At 46.1% G+C, this 17512-nt stretch overlaps 1 long non-coding RNA gene across 1 annotated transcript in view; it reads left to right on the top strand.

Moving 5' to 3' along the window:
- Positions 1-15793: 15793 nt before the first annotated feature.
- Positions 15794-17512, top strand: part of LOC117062255 — a 98296-nt gene continuing 96577 nt past the window's right edge. Inside the window, exon 1 of the long non-coding RNA XR_004428277.1 lies at positions 15794-15886. This is a non-coding gene — a long non-coding RNA (uncharacterized LOC117062255). The remainder of the gene's footprint in view (positions 15887-17512) is intronic.

Genomic DNA, 17512 nt, shown 5'->3' with positions numbered 1-17512 from the left:
ATTTTTGCTAGCTCGTATTGTTTTCTGTGTTTCTACCCTACAATTAGATGTACAATTGAAATACAATTCTGTTACATTAAAAAGAGTAATACTTGTTTATATGTTACTATGTGATAGGCATATAATTGAAGCTCAAAAATATTTGTTGAATTAAATTGAATGTAATAAGGAATATTTGAAAAATACAGAAAAATAAAATTATTAAAAATATGAAGTTTTCCATCCCTATTAAATAACCAATATAAACGTTTTGGTTATATCCTTTAACTCTTGTGCCTGTGTGTGTATCTCTATCCATATCTCTAACTCTGTAGCTCTATCTTCTCTACACACACACACACACACACACACACACACACTTACAAGATTAACAAATGTGGGATCATAGTTTATAAAATGTGTAGTTTTATAACATTTATAAATGTTGTAATATAATTTAGGAGTCCTACATGAGATAATGCATGGTTTATTTTGTATGATTCATGTTGCAACCTGAGAATCTCATCCTTAGCTCAAATGATGGGATTAGAAGTTAGACAAATCTGGATATAATATTGAATATGTTTTTGACTTCTTTGTATCTGTTTCTTTATTCCTATAAAAATGGGAATAATGATATTCACCACAGTGAAGATTAAATGAGATAATGCATGAAAAGCCTTTACCACAGTGTGTGGAACTTAGAAGTTTTTCCATATTATTAAAAGCTCACTGTTGCACTTCCACATATATATATCTTCATCCTCATCTATTTATGTTTTATAAGCATTGATTCCTGGAAGTAGAATTATTGAATCAAAGGAGATAATATTTTCCCCAGAGAACTCATTCCCAATGTTGTAAAAGTAACATTTATTGAATTCTGTCTATGGGACAGACACTGTTCTAAGTATTTTACGTGTTTTAACTCATTAAACCCAACGGTAACTCCGTGAAGTTAGCGATACCATTTTCCACATTTTGCTGATGAGGGAATTGATGTCCCTGGAGCCTGAGGATTTCCCCGAGGTCCCACCATTAGGAAGTGTGGAGTCCAGATCTAGGTCCAGCAGACTGACTCCAAGCCCCATGCTCTTACCCAGGGTACACCTCTAACTGAATTTCTGGTTGTTAAATCAATAGGAAGAGGGAGAAGAGGGAGCGTACTGGAAAAGTCCTAAATGCCAGGGAGGAGGGGGTGAGGTTGGCAGGATAGATGAGAAGCTGAGTTAAGTCCGAGGCCTTTAAAAAGATATTCAAAGAGATGGATTTTGGAATGGGGTGGGGTGAAGGTGAAATCTATGATTTTTGATAAGATCTCTTAATTTCCTCTTGCTCTTTTTTTTTTTTTTTGTGACGGAGTCTCGCTCTGTGGCCTGGGCTGGAGTGCAGTGGCACAATCTCGGCTCACTGCAAGCTCTGCCTCCCAGGTTCACACCATTCTCCTGCCTCAGCCTCCCGAATACCTGGGACTACAGGCGCCTGCCACCATGCCCAGCTAATGTTTTTGTATTTTTAGTAGAGACGGGGTTTCACCATGTTAGCCAGGATGGTCTCGATCTCCTGACCTTGTGATCCGCCCCCCTTGGTTTCCTAGAGTACTGGGATTACAGGCGTGAGCCACTGCATCCGGCCAATTTTCTTTTTTCTAAAGTTAAATAAAGAAGTTGGTTTATTTTATGAGTCATGTTGCATCCTGAGAGTCCCATCCTTAGCTCAAACCATGTGCTTTTCACTTCCCAATGATGAAGGCAATGAGAGAGCATTGAGTATTCTCCCCTTTTCCAGGACCTTGTATGTAAAAACTTGGTGTTCTGAAAAGGGTAATTTGCCATTGAGAAGGGGTCCACCGACTATTCTTTAATTCAGCTTTTAAGAAGAGAGTGTCATTTACATGAAAACGAAAGCATCCCTGCTGCAGATGGAAGCCTTCCATCTTACGTTTATGCTGATGGCTGTCCCCACCCTCCTCACCTAGTTATTTCACCCTCCGATAAACTATGCAGGCCTTTGGGATGGGCTGCAAGGCAGGGCCCGCACCTTTTTATTTATTGCCATGGCTGGTCGGTTGGGAGCAGAGTGGATGCTTCACATTAAGAGCACTTGGTTCTACAGCAGGGGTTCCCAGCCCCTGGGCCACAGACTGGTGGTCTGTGCCCTGTTAGGAACCAGGCCACACAGCAGTAGTTGAATGTCAGGTGAGCAAGGAAAGCTTCATCTGTATTTACAGTTGCTCCCATGGCTCCCATGAGTACCTGTGCTCTGCCTCCTGTCAGATCAGCGGTGGCATCAGATTCTCATAGGGGTGCGAACCCTATTGTGAACTGCACACAGGAGGGATCTAGGTTGCATGCTCCTTATGAGAATCTAATGCGTGCTGATCTGTCAGCGTCTCCCATCACCCCCACATAATATCATCAGTTGCAGGAAAACAAGCTCAGGGCTCCCACTGATTCTACATTATGGGGACTTGTATAATTATTTCGTTATATATCACAATGGAATAATAATAGACATGAAGTACACAATAAAAGTAATGCACTTGAATCATCCTGAAACCATTTCCCAGCCCTGGTCCATGGAAAAATTGTCTTCCACAGAGAACTCCTTCCACCTCCATGCCCCCATTTGACAGGTGAGAAAGCAACGTGCAGTGTGATTTCCTGAAGGTGAGTCTATTCCTGGCAGAGTTGGAATGGTGACTCAGGTGACCTTCACAAAAACCCCCTGGGTTTATCCCAGCTCCACACTTTTTTCCCTAAGTCCTTTGGGAAAAGGTACTTGGTCACCCTGTGCTTACATTTTCTTTCTGTAACAACTTGCATAACTGTGGTATTATGGGATTTTGTGGGAAGTTCTAGATTAGTGCCTGACACCTAGGGTGCACTCAGTGTTAATTAGGTTTATTATTACACCAGTGGTTTTCCGTTTTTTGATTTATTGATTTAATTATTTATTTTTCATTTTTTATTTATTTCCATTGTTGCCCCAACTGTGGAACCAACCTACTTATCAACATTATTTTTGGAACAAAGGCCCAATGGGTTACACAGAGTAAAGCTGGATGTGACCGAAATCTCTGTTGCCAGAGCCTCTTCCTCCTCCTCCTCCTCCTTCTCCTTTTCTTGCAGCTCTGATGAGGCCTGGCCATGTTGGAGACTGTGACTTGGGCCTGCTGGTTTGATTTTAAACTGCCGTTTGTGTGTAATGCTTACCTCTGGGACTTCATCTCTATTTAAGTCATCCCGTTTGTTAAAGATAGCATGGGGTGGAAAGGAACTGGCCCAAAGTTGTGTTTTGCAAATGTGGCTGCCCATTGGGATCTCCTGGGTGGTGTAGAATATGTCCAGGTCCCACCTCTGGAGGTTCTGATGTGACTGGTCTTAGGTGCACCCCGGGCACTTGGATTTTTGAAAGCTCCCAGGTGTTTGTAAAGCACAGCCAGTGTTCAGAGTTACTGGCTTTAATCAATAATTTTCTGCCTCAACTGTACATTGAGATTACTTGGGATCTTAAAAAATAAGTGCATAACTACCTGAATCCTGCCTTGGGAGATTCAGATTCAAAAGGCATAGAGTTGTTCAGGGGACCCAGGGCCTCCGTCCTCCCTTCCTCCCTTTGTTCATCTGTTCCTTCCTTCCTTTTGTTTTTTTCTTCCTTCCCTCCTTCCTTCCTTCCTTCCTTCCTTCCTTCCTTCCTTCCTCCCTCCCTTCCCTCCCTCCTTTCTTCCCTCCCGCCCTCCCTCCCTTCCTTCCCTCCCTCCCTCCTTTCTTCCCTCCCTCCTTTCTTCCTTCCTTTCTTCCTTCCTTCCTTCCTTCTTTCCTTCCTTCCTTCCTTCTGAAGTAAAGTAGAGGTTCCTCTTCAAAGACTTTCCTCCCCATCTAATTAGGAATAAATAGTAACTTCTCTTAGAAGCAAAATTTATTCAAAGACCTGTGCTAATATTATTAAATATCCACTAACCATAATAAATAAATCAATGTACTTTATGTCCTCGGCTCCCACAATTTAGGCTAAATATTTACCCTGACATGCTTCCACTAGTCCAAGCAAACATGAGGTCATAGCCTGTTCCTCTTCCTTATTTGAAGGTGTTTTTACCTTTCTCAGCATTCCACAAGTTACTTTCTCCTTCCTTTGTTTTCCTCTGCCTTTGCCTCTTTTAAAAAATTCTAAGTTGCTAGCCAATCGGGACAAATACAGAATGTGAGGTCCCGTTCCAGCCAGTGGAAACTGGATACAGCAGTAGGGCGGACGCATCAGGTTATAAATGACCCTGTCTCCTTTGTTCAGTGTACTCTCATGGCCAAACTGCTGACGCGTGTACCCTTTCTGCAGGAAGTAAAAATGGTCTTGCTGAGGAAATTAAACTTACGTTCAAGGGCTACTTCTTTATGGCACCAGGGAACAAGCATTTCTAACACTTCCCTCCCTCCCTCCCTCTCTCACTTCCTCCTTTTTTTCCCAGTTGATTATACTCTGGGGCATGCATTGGTGGGCTCATCAAAACACAGATGCTGGGACCCCCTGTCAAGAGTCCTTGATTCAGTGCTGAACCCAGGAGGTGGAGGTTGCAGTGAGTTGAGATCACACCACTGCACTCCAGCCTGGGGACAGAATGAGACTCCATCTCAAAAAAAAAAAAAAAAAAAATTAAAATTAAAAAAAGTCCTTGATCCAGGACTAGGCTTAAGAATTTTAATCTCTGCCAAGTTCCAGGTGAGGCTGCAGGTGCTGACTGGGGCCCCCACTTTGAGAACCCTGGGATGGAAGATAAATGTGATTTGTGAGGGAGTGAGGGGGTGCAGCATAACCTTCCTTAGGACTTGCTCCAGGTTTCAAGGGTGCCAAGGAGGGATGCCACCCTCCTGTCCTCCACCACATGCCTCCTTGGGTCACAGCACTCTTTAACCTGTGTGGCTTGGGACCAGGTGTCATTTCCAGTGATCTCACAAACTCTGATGGAAAACCTAGTACAGATCCCTCAGCCTGATTCTCCTCCAGGAAAATGTATTCTAGAGATCAATTTGAGTTTATCCTTGCCATAGAACTAGCTCCAGCCAAAAATGCTTTCCCAACAATGGCAGCGTTTCCAGGTGTCAGCAGGGATATGTTTGCCTAGGGAAGTTTAGAGAAAGGTCGGAGTGGTCAGTGGTCAGAAAAGTAAGCCCAGATACTACAGGCTCACATGGGCAGGCAGGCTACCCGAGCAGGACCCAGCAGCAGACGGAAAGGAGGAACCACAGGTGGACAGTGCGAGAGGTCTAGATGTTCAGAGCAGACACCCAACCCGCGCCAGGGAGGACTTGGGTTACTTCGGGATCCAGTCACACAGGAACGTGAGCAGCTTAGCTTGGGGATAAGACAGGGACAAAGGAGCAAGGACACGAGGCAGGGGCTCTGTTATTGAAAATCTGGCCCACAGAGGGTGGGAGCAGGATCAGCATCCACATCTCAGAGCCTGGGACGGGGTGGAGGGCACAGAGAAGTTCAGGGTTTGGCCGGGCATCCTCTAAGCACCTGCCAGTTATCGTGCACATTCATGAGTACCTTGCGTGCACTACGTGAGCACATGTGGTGTGTGCGTTCTGACAGCCTGCTGGCTGTGGTTCTGTGGAAACAGTCTGCCCTGCACTTCTGCAGTGAGCAGCTGTTGGCACACTCTGGCAGTCCGTCAATCCAGGCAGCCTGAGCAATGACACTGGTCCCTCCCATTCTTACCACCCCAGCTGCCAGCGCTGGCGAGATTTACGAGTGTCCAATGTTGGTACCATTTGCAGGTCCCACTGGCTTTTAAGAGGCCTTGTTAGTAACCGCCCCTCCCAAAGTGCCATTACAGATGGGCCCACTGGGCTAAGGTTGTCTTCAGAAGGGTCTTGTTATGATACCAGTTTCCCATGGTGTTTGCTCTGTGGCCGTGGGGAAGTCGGCACACATAGAAATTTCGCATCATGGAAAAGGAAATCGTTGAAATGGTTCTTGCAGGATGAGAGGATTTCTGCTGACAATGAACATGCGCTATATTAGCGCTGTTTGGTTCGTCAGTGTTTTGGCACCTTGAGCTTGCCATTTGGACCAGATTGCATTTGTCTGTGTTTCTAAATCAGTGGATCGCAGCAGGGGACAATTTTCTCTCAGGGCTATTTGGCAATGTCTGGAGACACTTTATTATTGTCATAACTTGGCAGCGGAAGGATACTACTGGCATCCAGTGGGTAGAGGCAAGGGATGCAGCTAAACATCTTGCCAGTGCTCAGGACAGCTCTTGTAGAGAAGAATTATCCAACCCAAATGTTAATAGAGGCTGAGAAACTCTGCTATAAACAGAGAGAATCTTACATATGTGAGGTTAGTAACAGAGAATCTGACATTTGATTTCTGATGGGTTCTCAGTGCAGAGTTGTGTTGTGTTTTTAAACTGTTATCTGGTTTGAGTCTATAATGCGGCTTACCAAGTACAACTGTGTCCTACTCAGTAAGCTGAAGGAGTTGGCAAACTATGGCTGGTGGGCCAAATCTGGCCTGCCACCTGCTTTTGTAAACAAAGTTTTCTTGGAACAGAAGCATACACGTTGTTCTATGTCTTACTGATGGCTGTTTTTATGCTGCAATCCCAGAGTTAAATAGTTGCAACAGAAACCATATGGCTAGCAAAGTCCAAAGTATTTACTATCTAAACCTTTTTAGAAAAAATGTGCCGACGACCCCTGGGTAAAGGGATACGTTAAATCGCTTTGTTTTGGTCAAAATACAGCCATGAAGGAATAATCTTTGATTATAGCTCTAAGCACAAGTCTGCAATCTTTTGTAAGATTATTTTTTATGTTCTTCAAAATCACTTTCTAGTCTCTCTGACCTTCTTTTGACTTATTTGGAAAAGAAGGCTTGGATGTTCTTTCTTCCTTAGGTTGGGGGATTAATGTAACCCAAGACATCTCTCTTACCAGCTTTCCCCAGCTCAGCACTGCACCCAGCCGAATGGGAAGGAACAGGCACAGGAGAGCATTAATCACTGGGATGAACTGGGGAACTGGCTTCTCGGAACTTGTTAGCTGAAAATTGCTGTATTCGTCAGTCCCAAAAGGTGGCTGTGCACATTAGAGTATGAGTTTCAGCCACACAGACCTCAGCTATGCCCGCTGGGCTTCCAGGCATCCTAGGGCCTGTAATTAATTGGGTGCTATGTAGGATGTGGATCTGTTTTGGGGTAAGCATCAATTTGGGAAACAGATGGGTCTATCTTTGTAGGGACAGCTGCAATTATACAATTTCATTGGGAGCAACATCTGGACCCAATTTTTAAAGGTCTTTTCAAGTTGACCCAATCTAAGGAGCTCATTCATTCACTCATGAATTAATTTTAAAAGTACTTAGTGCGGAGACAAAGTAAAAAGGAGCTCACAGGCCAGTGTGGGAGGAGACAGGTAATATTCGCAGAGTGGTCATTCAGTTGGTGACCACAGCGGGGCATGGTGGGCAAAGGAAAGAGGTGTTGAGGCACTGAAGGGGTCTGGGAGGATGGGGAAGGCTGTGCCAGATGCCAGGAAGGGCTGTAGAAGTCTGAAAGGAGACTTTAATGAGAAGGAGAGGAGTGCCCAGAAGCCTGTCTTCTTCTGCAGTCACCTACCCTATTGGATTTACACTGGTCCTTGGTCCAGCAGCCTCAGAAACTTGATCCCTTGACTCCCGGAGTTGACCAGTCCTAGGTGTGGCCTGAGCTCACGCTGACGAAGCTCACAGGAAACAGTTCTCCGAGGGCGCCATTCCTGCCCCTTCCACCACCTACCGCACCTACTGCCAATGAATTGCCTTCAATTAGATGCAACAGATAGTGGAGGGATTAACCCTTGAAGCTGTTATAATTTCTGTTGTACAATTTAGTTTACTCAAATGATGTCCAAAAAGGCAGCATACTGACAACAGGAGGGCAAGGGCAGGAAGAGGGCACAGACAGCCCCAGAGAAGAGGAAGGAGAGGAAAGGTGGCACTGCAGGGGAGATGGATCCAAAAGTGAAGTCCCAGAAGGAGGCTTTGTCTGCTCATGTGTTCGTTTTATGCTGGGTTCAAGAATGTGGAACAGCACCGTGGCCTTGCCACTGAACAAACAGTCCTCTCTCTGTGTAAATTTCAGAGGATTTTTCTTTATGAGGTTGAATAAATCAAAGGGAAAGAAAATAAAATCATGTTTGGAAATTGTAATAATAAAAAATTCAAGCCAAGTTAAAGGCCTGGAATATTGGACATGGATATTCAGCTGGGAACATCCCACATTTTCCCTTTCTTAAGAATAACAAATGAAAAATCTAAAAAGACAAGTAACAGCATATAAATAGAGTTTACTTTGATTCTTCCATCTACTGAACTTTTCTCTGAAGTTCACAGAGGACTGTAATTAACACAGAAGAAGGAAGTACCTTTAAGGAGCTTTTAAGAGATAAATCTTTGAAATTCTTAATGAAGAAAATCTAGAGTTCTGCTATTTCCAGTTAGCCTTGAAAAAAAAAAAAAAAGCCCACTTATTAGTGTAATAAATAGTTTGTAAAAGGCCAACCATTCCCAGGGCAAAAGCATTCAATCAAAGCAACAGTATTCAACCAGCAGCAAGCGGGAAATTCTATAGAAAAGGGGAAAAGTCAGATAACAATTCAGACACAGGAGTGCAGGAAAATTCCAAAGTGGGGATAAGCTTAGTGCCAACTCGTTCACTGCAAGTATAGAGAAAGTAACTCAGAGAGATGTCTGATAATTATGTTGAACAAAATTGTTGTTCATGGACAACTGGCCCAAAATTTTTGTTTATTTACTTTAATCATGAAATATTACATAATGAAATAAATGTAAAGTTCTACAATGTTCCATCAACTGCATTCAGATATTTACCAATGAGCTACTCACATTGTTTAAGACTGGACTATTTGTGAAATGAGTTAATGCATGATATAATTCATTTTAATTTTGTGTTTTTTTTTTTTTGTTTGTTTGTTTTGAGACACAGTCTCCTTCTGTGGCCCAGGCTGGAGTGCAGTGGCACCATCTCAGGTCACTGCAACCTCCGCCTCCTGGGTTCAAGCGATTCTCTTGCCTCAACCTCCCAAGTAGCTGGGATTACAGGCACCTACCACCATGCCCTGCTAATTTTTCTATTTTTTGTAGAGATAGGGTTTCACTATGTTGGCCAGGCTGGTCTGTAACTCCTGACCTCAGGTGATCCACCCGTCTCAGTCTCCCAAAGTGCTGAGATTACAGGTGTGAGCCACTGTGCCTGGCCTCATTTTGAATTAAAATGCTCTAAGATATCTCTTATCCATTAACATTAGAACAAAAGGCTTATAATTACCTCATTTCCAGAAACACTTAGATTATCTCATGAGCTCATTCCATCTTAATGTTAAGTAAGACTTTTCATTAATTAGTCAAACAACCGATTTATTCATGCATTAATCCAACCAGTATTTATTAAATGCCTCTGAGAGGCGCAACTCCCTGTCAGGCGCCTGGGTGCTGCAGGGCACAGGATGCGTGGGAGTGAGCCTGTGGTCAGGAACATCACTTTGAAATGTGGGGAGCATCTTACACTTTCAGGATCAACAAAGCTAAAATCATATGTCGAAAGGTTCCATTTTTAAGTCAGAGTGTTGTGTCCACAAGGAAGCTATGTCAGAGCTGCCTGGCACTCAAGCCAGTAAGCTGCGCTGGTACCTAGAGAATGGCAGACCCGCAGTGGGTTTATATTTATCCAGGGGGGAGAAAAAGAAAAGAACATTTGTTTAACAGTCAAATCTTGCTGAAGTTTGCCTTCCTGGTGATACTTCTGGTTATGTGCTTTCTTTTTTCTTTGAACAATGCAATGGAATCCGAGGGTTTTGATGTCCCTGTGGAAACTGACTTTGAAAGCCAGCCGACTCAGCCTCTTTCAAAGCAAGCATTCCACCTCCGTATCTCAGGTGAACAACCATACTCTTTACCTTATGAAACAGAATGTTTCTTCTCTTTTTCTGTTTATGTTTTAAAAAACAGTTCTAGGCCGGGCGCGGTGGCTCAAGCCTGTTATCCCAGCACTTTGGGAGGCCGAGGCAGGTGGATCACGAGGTCAGGAGATCGAGACCATCCTGGCTAACACGGTGAAACCCCGTCTCTACTAAAAATATAAAAAATTAGCTGGGCGTGGTGACAGGTGCCTGTAGTCCCAGCTACTCGGGAGGCTGAGGCAGGAGAATGGTGTGAACCTGGGAGGCAGAGCTTGCAGTGAGCCGAGATCACGCCACTGCACTCCAGCCTGGGAGACAGAGCCAGACTCCCTCTCAAAAAAAAAAAATAAAAGGACTTCCCTAGATTAAATACAAATGTCTGCAACTTGGACTGAGTAATACTGCCTAGGAATGAATATCTCAAATCAAATAACCCTGCCATGTGAAAACCTTTCAGATGTATTGTATGGGACATGTTTTATTCATTTTTTTTCCAGGCCAGCATCTTATACTTTGGAGACTCTTGCCCTCTCCTTGGTAACACCACTGTGTTTATGCTTTGGGGGCTCTCCCTCTCCCAGCCTCTGTAGGCACAGGGATGAGGCAGCAAATGAGACAATGTCGTCACCCTGGCCACATGACTGGTCTAATAAAGAGAACATAACTCATGGGAGCCTCTCAGTGTTACCATAAGTAGCTTTGCTGGAGCTATCTGGAAACATGTGTCCCATAGTGAGGGGGAGGGCTGTGAGCTTGGAGCTGTGGTGGTCTTGTTTTCTGCCACACAGAACATGTCTGCCTGAAATGGAAGCAGAGTGAAAGCAGAGTGGAAGGTGAAGAGGGAAGAAGAGAAAGGGAAGGAAGTAGAGAGGGAGGAAAGGTGAATTTGAGAGAGCACTTAAGGGCTTGGATCTTTCTATTTCATGTTAATCCAGAGTTTGTGGGTCCTTGAGCTGGTAGATTTTTCCTTCTCTCATGTTAGATTCAGGACACTTGAATCTAAGAGTTATGCCTAACACTCAACGACTGCATCTCCTATGCTCTGCTACACCTTCTCTTTCCTTCTTTCCTTCCTTCCTTCCTTGCTTCCTTCCTTCCCTCTTTCCTTCCTCCCTCCTTTCCTTCCCTCCCTTCTCTTCCTTCCTCCCTCCCTCCCTCCTTCCCTCCCTCCCTTCCTTCCTTCTTCCCTCCCTCCCTCCCTTCTCCTTCCTTCCCTCCCTCCTCCCTCCCTTCCTCCCTCCTTCCTTCCTTCCTTCCTTCCTTCCTCCCTTCCCTCCCTTCTCTCTCTCTCTTTGTCTTTCTCTCTTTCCCATCTCTCTCTCTTTCTTTTTCCCTCCCTCCGTCCCTCCTTCTTCCCTTCCCTTCCCTTCCCTTCCCTTCCCTTCTCTTCTCTTCTCTTCTCTTCTCTTCTCTTCTCTTCTCTTCTCTTCTCCTTTTCTTTTCTTTTCTTTTCTTTTCTTTTCTTTTCTTTTCTTTTCTTTCTTTTGAGGCAGGGTCTGGTTCTGTTGTCCAGACTGGAGTGCAATGGCACGATCTTGGCTCATTGCAACCTCTGCCTCCTGGGGTCAAGCCATCCTCCCACCTCAGCCTCCCAAGTAGCTGGGACCACAGGCACACACTACCACACCTGGCTAATTTTTGTATTTTTGTAGAGATGGGGTTTCACCATGTTGGCCAGGCTGCTGTCAAACTCATGAGCTCAAGTAATCCACCCACTTTAGTCTCCCAAAGTGCTAGGACTACAGGCTTGAGCTGCTGCACCCGACCTTCAACCTGTGCTCATAGAAGAGGATTCTGACCTTTTACTTTTCTGATAGTTTCCCCTTGGATAGAGCTAACTTGTTAAATTTCTTCTAAAAATGTGCCCAGCGGCCGGGCGCGGTGGCTCAAGCCTGTAATCCCAGCACTTTGGGAGGCCGAGAGGGGTGGATCGCGAGGTCAGGAGATCGAGACCAACCTAGCTAACACGGCGAAACCCCGTCTCTACTAAAAAATACAAAAAAAAAAAAAAAAAAACTAGCCGGGCGAGTTGGCGGGAGCCTGTAGTCTGAGGCAGGAGAATGGCGTAAACCCGGGAGGCGGAGCTTGCAGTGAGCTGAGATCCGGCCACTGCACTCCAGCCTGGGCGACAGAGCGAGACTCCGTCTCAAAAAAAAAATAAATAAATAAAAATAAAAATGTGCCCAGCATCAAGCATAGTAATCCAATCATGTTTCACCTCCTTTCTTGTTTCATGATTTTCCCACTTAGAGAGAAGTTGGAAGCAAAATAGCAGCTAAGCAGTTGTGCCTTCTTTTTTTTCTTAGCCCCCTTTGGTGGTCCTTTCTCCCATTGGTTTTCTTTGATCATATTTGATTGAGGGCTTTTGAAGGCCCATTGCCTTTTCAACAAGTTTCCATTATTTTGAGGTCCCAGTTTTCTTGAAACAATTCATTTCAGTGCTCTTCATTTGCATTTGTGGTTGGTCAAATATTCTATGTTCATTTTTTTAATACACGTCTCTTTTATTCCTAAGTGTTTCAGAGGTCTTCTTGATTCAATGACATTTTCTGCTTTGGGTATCTTCACTCCTAATTTCCTCATTGGGACAATATTTATTTGTAGAATCAGAGTTTTTGGGGTTTTCTTTAAGACCCCTTAATGACTCGAGATGTTTTCTCTCTTGGACTTTCTAGGCATGGGCTTGTACTTTAATGTGTTTCAGAGCGTCTTGAAACCTGCTATAGTAGTTAGGTTAGCTTGGGCCGTGCCCCAACCTAACATACAAGCCCCAGGTCATACAACGGTACACAGAAGAGTATGTTCTCCCTTCACTGTGGGTTTGGTCTGCTCCTCAAGGTCACGTCCGCCATACAGAGACTCAGGGACCCAGCTCCTTCCGTCTTTTTTGCTCTGGCCAGAGACACCACAGAGTAAGGCATGGCTTCTTCACCGCCTCCACCTGAAAATGACCCATGTCATTTCTGCCCACCCTTCCTTGGGCAGACCTAGTCACATGGCCTCCCAAGGGGGCTGCCAGTACTGTCTTCTGAGTCCCAGAATAATGGGAGAGCTGGTGGTGATGAGTACTCATCATGCCTACTCCGGCTCCTGTTTGACTACACCCAGAGTTCCCTCCTTTTACTATTATCCAACCTAAGATGACAGGCCCCTTTCTCTCTAAATGTTCATGTTGGCGCATTTGCTTAAACCTGGGTTCTCAGTAGCAAGACTTTTTGTTGCTTCCCAAACACTCCTGAGAGTAGACTCCTGGCATACCTTTCTGTTTAGTAAATTAGGGCCTCCAGAGATACGTGGTTTGTTGCACTGCTCCAGTACTGCCTCCCTTGTCCCTTTGCAGGATGTGTTATTTTTAGGGGACTCTGAGGCAGACTGCTCAACTCCTTCCAAAGGACTGTGGCCCTTACCTATCCCCAACCAGTAGCAGCGGCCCTGCCACCCAGGCAGACTGCCCAATGCTGCAGCTCACCTGCCTTACCTGTCGAGCTCCAACAGCCCAGGATTCCTGTCAATGTGCCCCAAATTCTTCTCTCGCCTTCACTGTGTACCATTTTCCTGGCCCATGAACAGACCTCACTGAACTGATCTGACTGTGAGTTTTACCTGCTTGCCTGTACCACTTCTGTCAATACTGGCTTTTGCATCGTTTTTCCTAGATGCCGACCCTTCTTGGGGCGCTGGCTGTGTTCTCAGTTCTCCTGCATCATGCAAGTCCCGAGTGTTCCTGAAGCAGGACTCTCAGAAGCATTATCCCTTGAGAAAAAGATAGCATCTCCTTGGGATAGACTGAACGCTGCCTTCTCTATACCTGATGTGTATAATGTCACCTGGAAGAACAAAGCCATCAGCCTGCATTTCAACTAGATACCGGGGATAGGATCGGGGGCACCTTGTCAAATAATTTAATTGGATTCTTACAAAAAAGAAATCAGAATTTCCCACGGAGTCTTTCTGTGGTTATGGACTGGCCGTTTAGAAGTTTCTGCTTGGCTACTCAAGTTCTTTTCTTATTTCTAGTACCCAGTGAGCAAATTTGAAAATATACCAAACACAAAAGAAAAGGAACCACTCCTGCTCTGCAAAATCCTGTGAAGTCTTGTGAAGTACTAACTGCACTGTGGGCAAGGTGGCCTCAAAGAGACAGGAGTGGTTAGGAAACTGTTCTCTCCTTAAGGGAACGAGAGAAATGGCTACTTGCCATTGGAAAGAGGGTGTGTGTGTGTGTGTGTGAGAGAGAGTACCTGTCTGTGTGTGTGCCTATGTGCTTGTATGTGTGCATGAGTGTGCGTGTGTGCATGTGTGTGCACATACGTGTGATGACATCAGTTACCCTCTGGACAGCTGGAAGAAAAAGGTAGCAAAGTCATGAGCTATAACTCATGTGCAGTTGGGGCCTCAGAGGGGACTGACTTGGCATGCCTGTGCCCACCCTGAAGGACTCCAGCTGTCAAGAGCCATCTTGCTCTATTTGCAGTTCAAGTGTACTGTGCCTGACAGAATAAATCAAACTTGGGGACACATACGCTGGATTTGAGAGTGCAGGGTTAAAGAAAGGAGGCCCTCTTGGAGAGCAATCAAGGCCCGAGAACAGGGTGAGAGCTGAGCGCATGCACCACATTCCCAATACCAGCTGTTGGAAGCCATGAGTCGCCAGGAGCCTTAGAACCATCTGACCTTCAGGATTGATCACTAACCTGCAGAAGGGAGGGTGATGTTGAATGTTTGAATTTTCCACCTTATTGAAATTAGACTTCTCTGCAACATTGCTGAACTAAGAATTTATTAATTCACATGAAACACCTCTCATGATGATGAACATAGGTGGTAGCCACTGCAGTTGAAGATTATCTGGGAGTTTACATATAAGAAGGATCCAAGCAAAAATTGTTCTAAAATATTTTTCAATGTGGTCATCCTTTTCCATAGCTCCTGCTTGTTGACTGTGTGGCCTACAGGCTGCCCGTGACCATCTGGGGGTCAGGGGGACCCCAGTCTAATCAACCCGGACAGGATGGCCTGGGTCAAACTGGCTCTGTCTGAGGCAACTGAAGACTGCTGGACTCGCACGTTACATGGAGCGAAGTCCAAGTGCACACGAGGGCATACAGGGTGCTATGGACTGAATGTTTGGGTCCCCCCAAAATTCATATGCTGAAACACTGCCCGCCAATGGGATGGTATTGGGAGGCGGGCCTTTAGAGCTGATTGGGGTGAGATGAGGTCATGAAGAAGACACCCCATGGTGGGATGAGTGTCCTTATAAAAAGAGAAGGGACCTGGAGCTCTGTCTCAGCCCTGTGAGGGCGCAGCTAGAAAGCGGCCACCCACAGCCCAGGAAATGAGCTCTCCCCAGGCGCAGAATCTGCTGGCACCTTAATTCTGGAAATTCACCTCTGGAACCGAAGAATACAGGTCTGTTGTTTACGCCTCTAGTCTGTGGTAATTTGTTATAGAGGCTGGAGCCTATTAAGACGTGGGAGGAGAGCCCTGAAGGAGTAGGACCTTAGGAAAGGGACGCGGTCAGCGTGGCTAGAGAGAGAGAGGCAGGAAGCAGGTGAGAGAGGCCAGGGAGGCTGGGGAAGGCTATGTGATTCTGCAAGACTGGCTCACCGGAAGAACTTCCACTTTAGCCCTAGAGAGAGATGAGCTCTGGGTGGTTTGAGCAGGGGAACATGAGTGACTGCATTTTTAGGAACTCATGGTTATTGCTTTCTTGAGGACAGCCTCCGGGGGAAGGTTGGGACAGGAAGAAGCAGGCGCAAGGCAGTTATGATAAACCAGGGCAAGGCCCTGAGGGAAAAGGCGGGGCTGGGGAGGTGGGGGGAAGGTGCTCCTTTGAGACAGAGCTGGGAGAATTTGCTGAGGATTGATGTGGAGAGGACCCCAGGCCCAAGGGTATTGCTGTCATCCACCAGGATGGAGAAGACGACAAGACACAGGTTTAAGTCCACATAGAACTGGAAGGAACGTTCCTTCCTTTTTTCCTTCTTCGTTTCCTCTCTCCTTCTCTCCTTCCCTCCCTCTTTCCTTTCCTTCTCTATTTCCTTCCCTCCCTTCCTTCCTATCTTTCTTTTTTCCAGGATGAGAAAAGTGCGTGCTTGTTTGTGTCCTGATGGGGTGATCCAGGAGAGGGGAAATCCCATGATGCCCGAGAGGAAGAGGAGAGAATTGCTGGAGGCCTGTCTTCGAGATGGCAGGAAGGGATGGGTTTAGTGCCCCTGAGGATTTGGCCTTGGTTGGTTCATGAACAGTTGGCACAAACAATTCCTCTGCAGTAACAGGAGGGATGGCCAGGTGTGGGTCTAGACATGGGGAGGCGGGTAGATGCAGTAACAGGAGGGAAGGCCAGGTGTGGGTCTAGACACGGGGAGGTGGGTAGATGCAGTAACAGGAGGGAAGGCCAGGTGTGGGTCTAGACACGGGGAGGTGCGTAGATGCAGTAACAGGAGGGAAGGCCAGGTGTGGGACTAGACACGGGGAGGTGCGTAGATGCAGTAACAGGAGGGAAGGCCAGGTGTGGGTCTAGACACGGGGAGGTGGGTAGATGTAGTAACAGGAGGGAAGGCCAGGTGTGGGACTAGACACAGGGAGGTGAGTAGATGCAGTAACAGGAGGGAAGGCCAGGTGTGGGTCTAGACATGGGGAGGTGGGTAGATACAGACATCCTTTGTTGATTGGTTTTCTCAGTGAGAAAGAAAGTTAGGTCATCAGATAAGAGTGAGGCTGGGAGAAGGGTTGACAGTTTGGGGAGAGGGGAGTAAGAGTGACGTAGTCCCCTATGACAGGGGGATACTAAAGTGACCAGGTGAACATAAGATTTCCAGGCAGCTCAGAGGGTCCTCCTGAGGTCAGTGGTCCTAAATCCAAGTGCGGCCAGTAGACCAGGTGGGAGTTTTTCTCCTGTATAATCAGGTGCAAGGGTGCAGTGAGGGGCTGGCAGAGTTGGGTTTAATTGGGTTTGGGGGGTTTTCCAGGCTAACATGACTGTGGGAGAATGGGCAAAAGTGCTGAATGCATATGGAGGGGAAGGATGAAAATGGTGGGCTCTGGAATCCAAGCTGATGTGGAGGGAATCGAGGATGAAGAGGAAGGGAGGGACCACTGCAAATCTACCATCAGGGAGGTATAAGTCCCAAGGGGATCAAATTATTGCTGGGGTGGAGGTGCATGGCCAGAAAATAAGAGGTGGGGTCAGGGAGTGGGATGCTTGACAGAGATTACAAAGGGTCACAGTTATGATCATGACACTGTTTACGATGTGATGAAAAGTGGCTCCTGGTATCCTGTGGGCAGCAGGAGCCTGGAGGAGACAAGGAAGCCACTGAAGGGCCAGATATTGGAGGTACCATCCATATGGATATGCACACCTATCAATTATAGCAGAAGCAACGCTGGGAGACAGACAGGGGCCAGGTGCTAAGATCTTCAGGGAATCAGGCTGGTGGCCTCAGAGGAGACCTCTAAGGGTTGGGGTTGGTGCCATAGCCTACAGCATGGGCCACACAGCTTTTTCTTTAGGAAGGGATTATGGGGGACATGAGGAGGGCAGGAGAAAAAGTATAAAG

The sequence above is a fragment of the Trachypithecus francoisi genome, unplaced genomic scaffold, assembly GCF_009764315.1.
Source record: "Trachypithecus francoisi isolate TF-2019V2 unplaced genomic scaffold, Tfra_2.0 Lachesis_group17, whole genome shotgun sequence".
Classification (NCBI taxonomy): Eukaryota; Metazoa; Chordata; class Mammalia; order Primates; family Cercopithecidae; genus Trachypithecus; species Trachypithecus francoisi.
The sequence above is the reverse complement of the archived record's forward strand: the minus strand, read 5'-3'. Positions and strand labels throughout refer to the sequence as shown.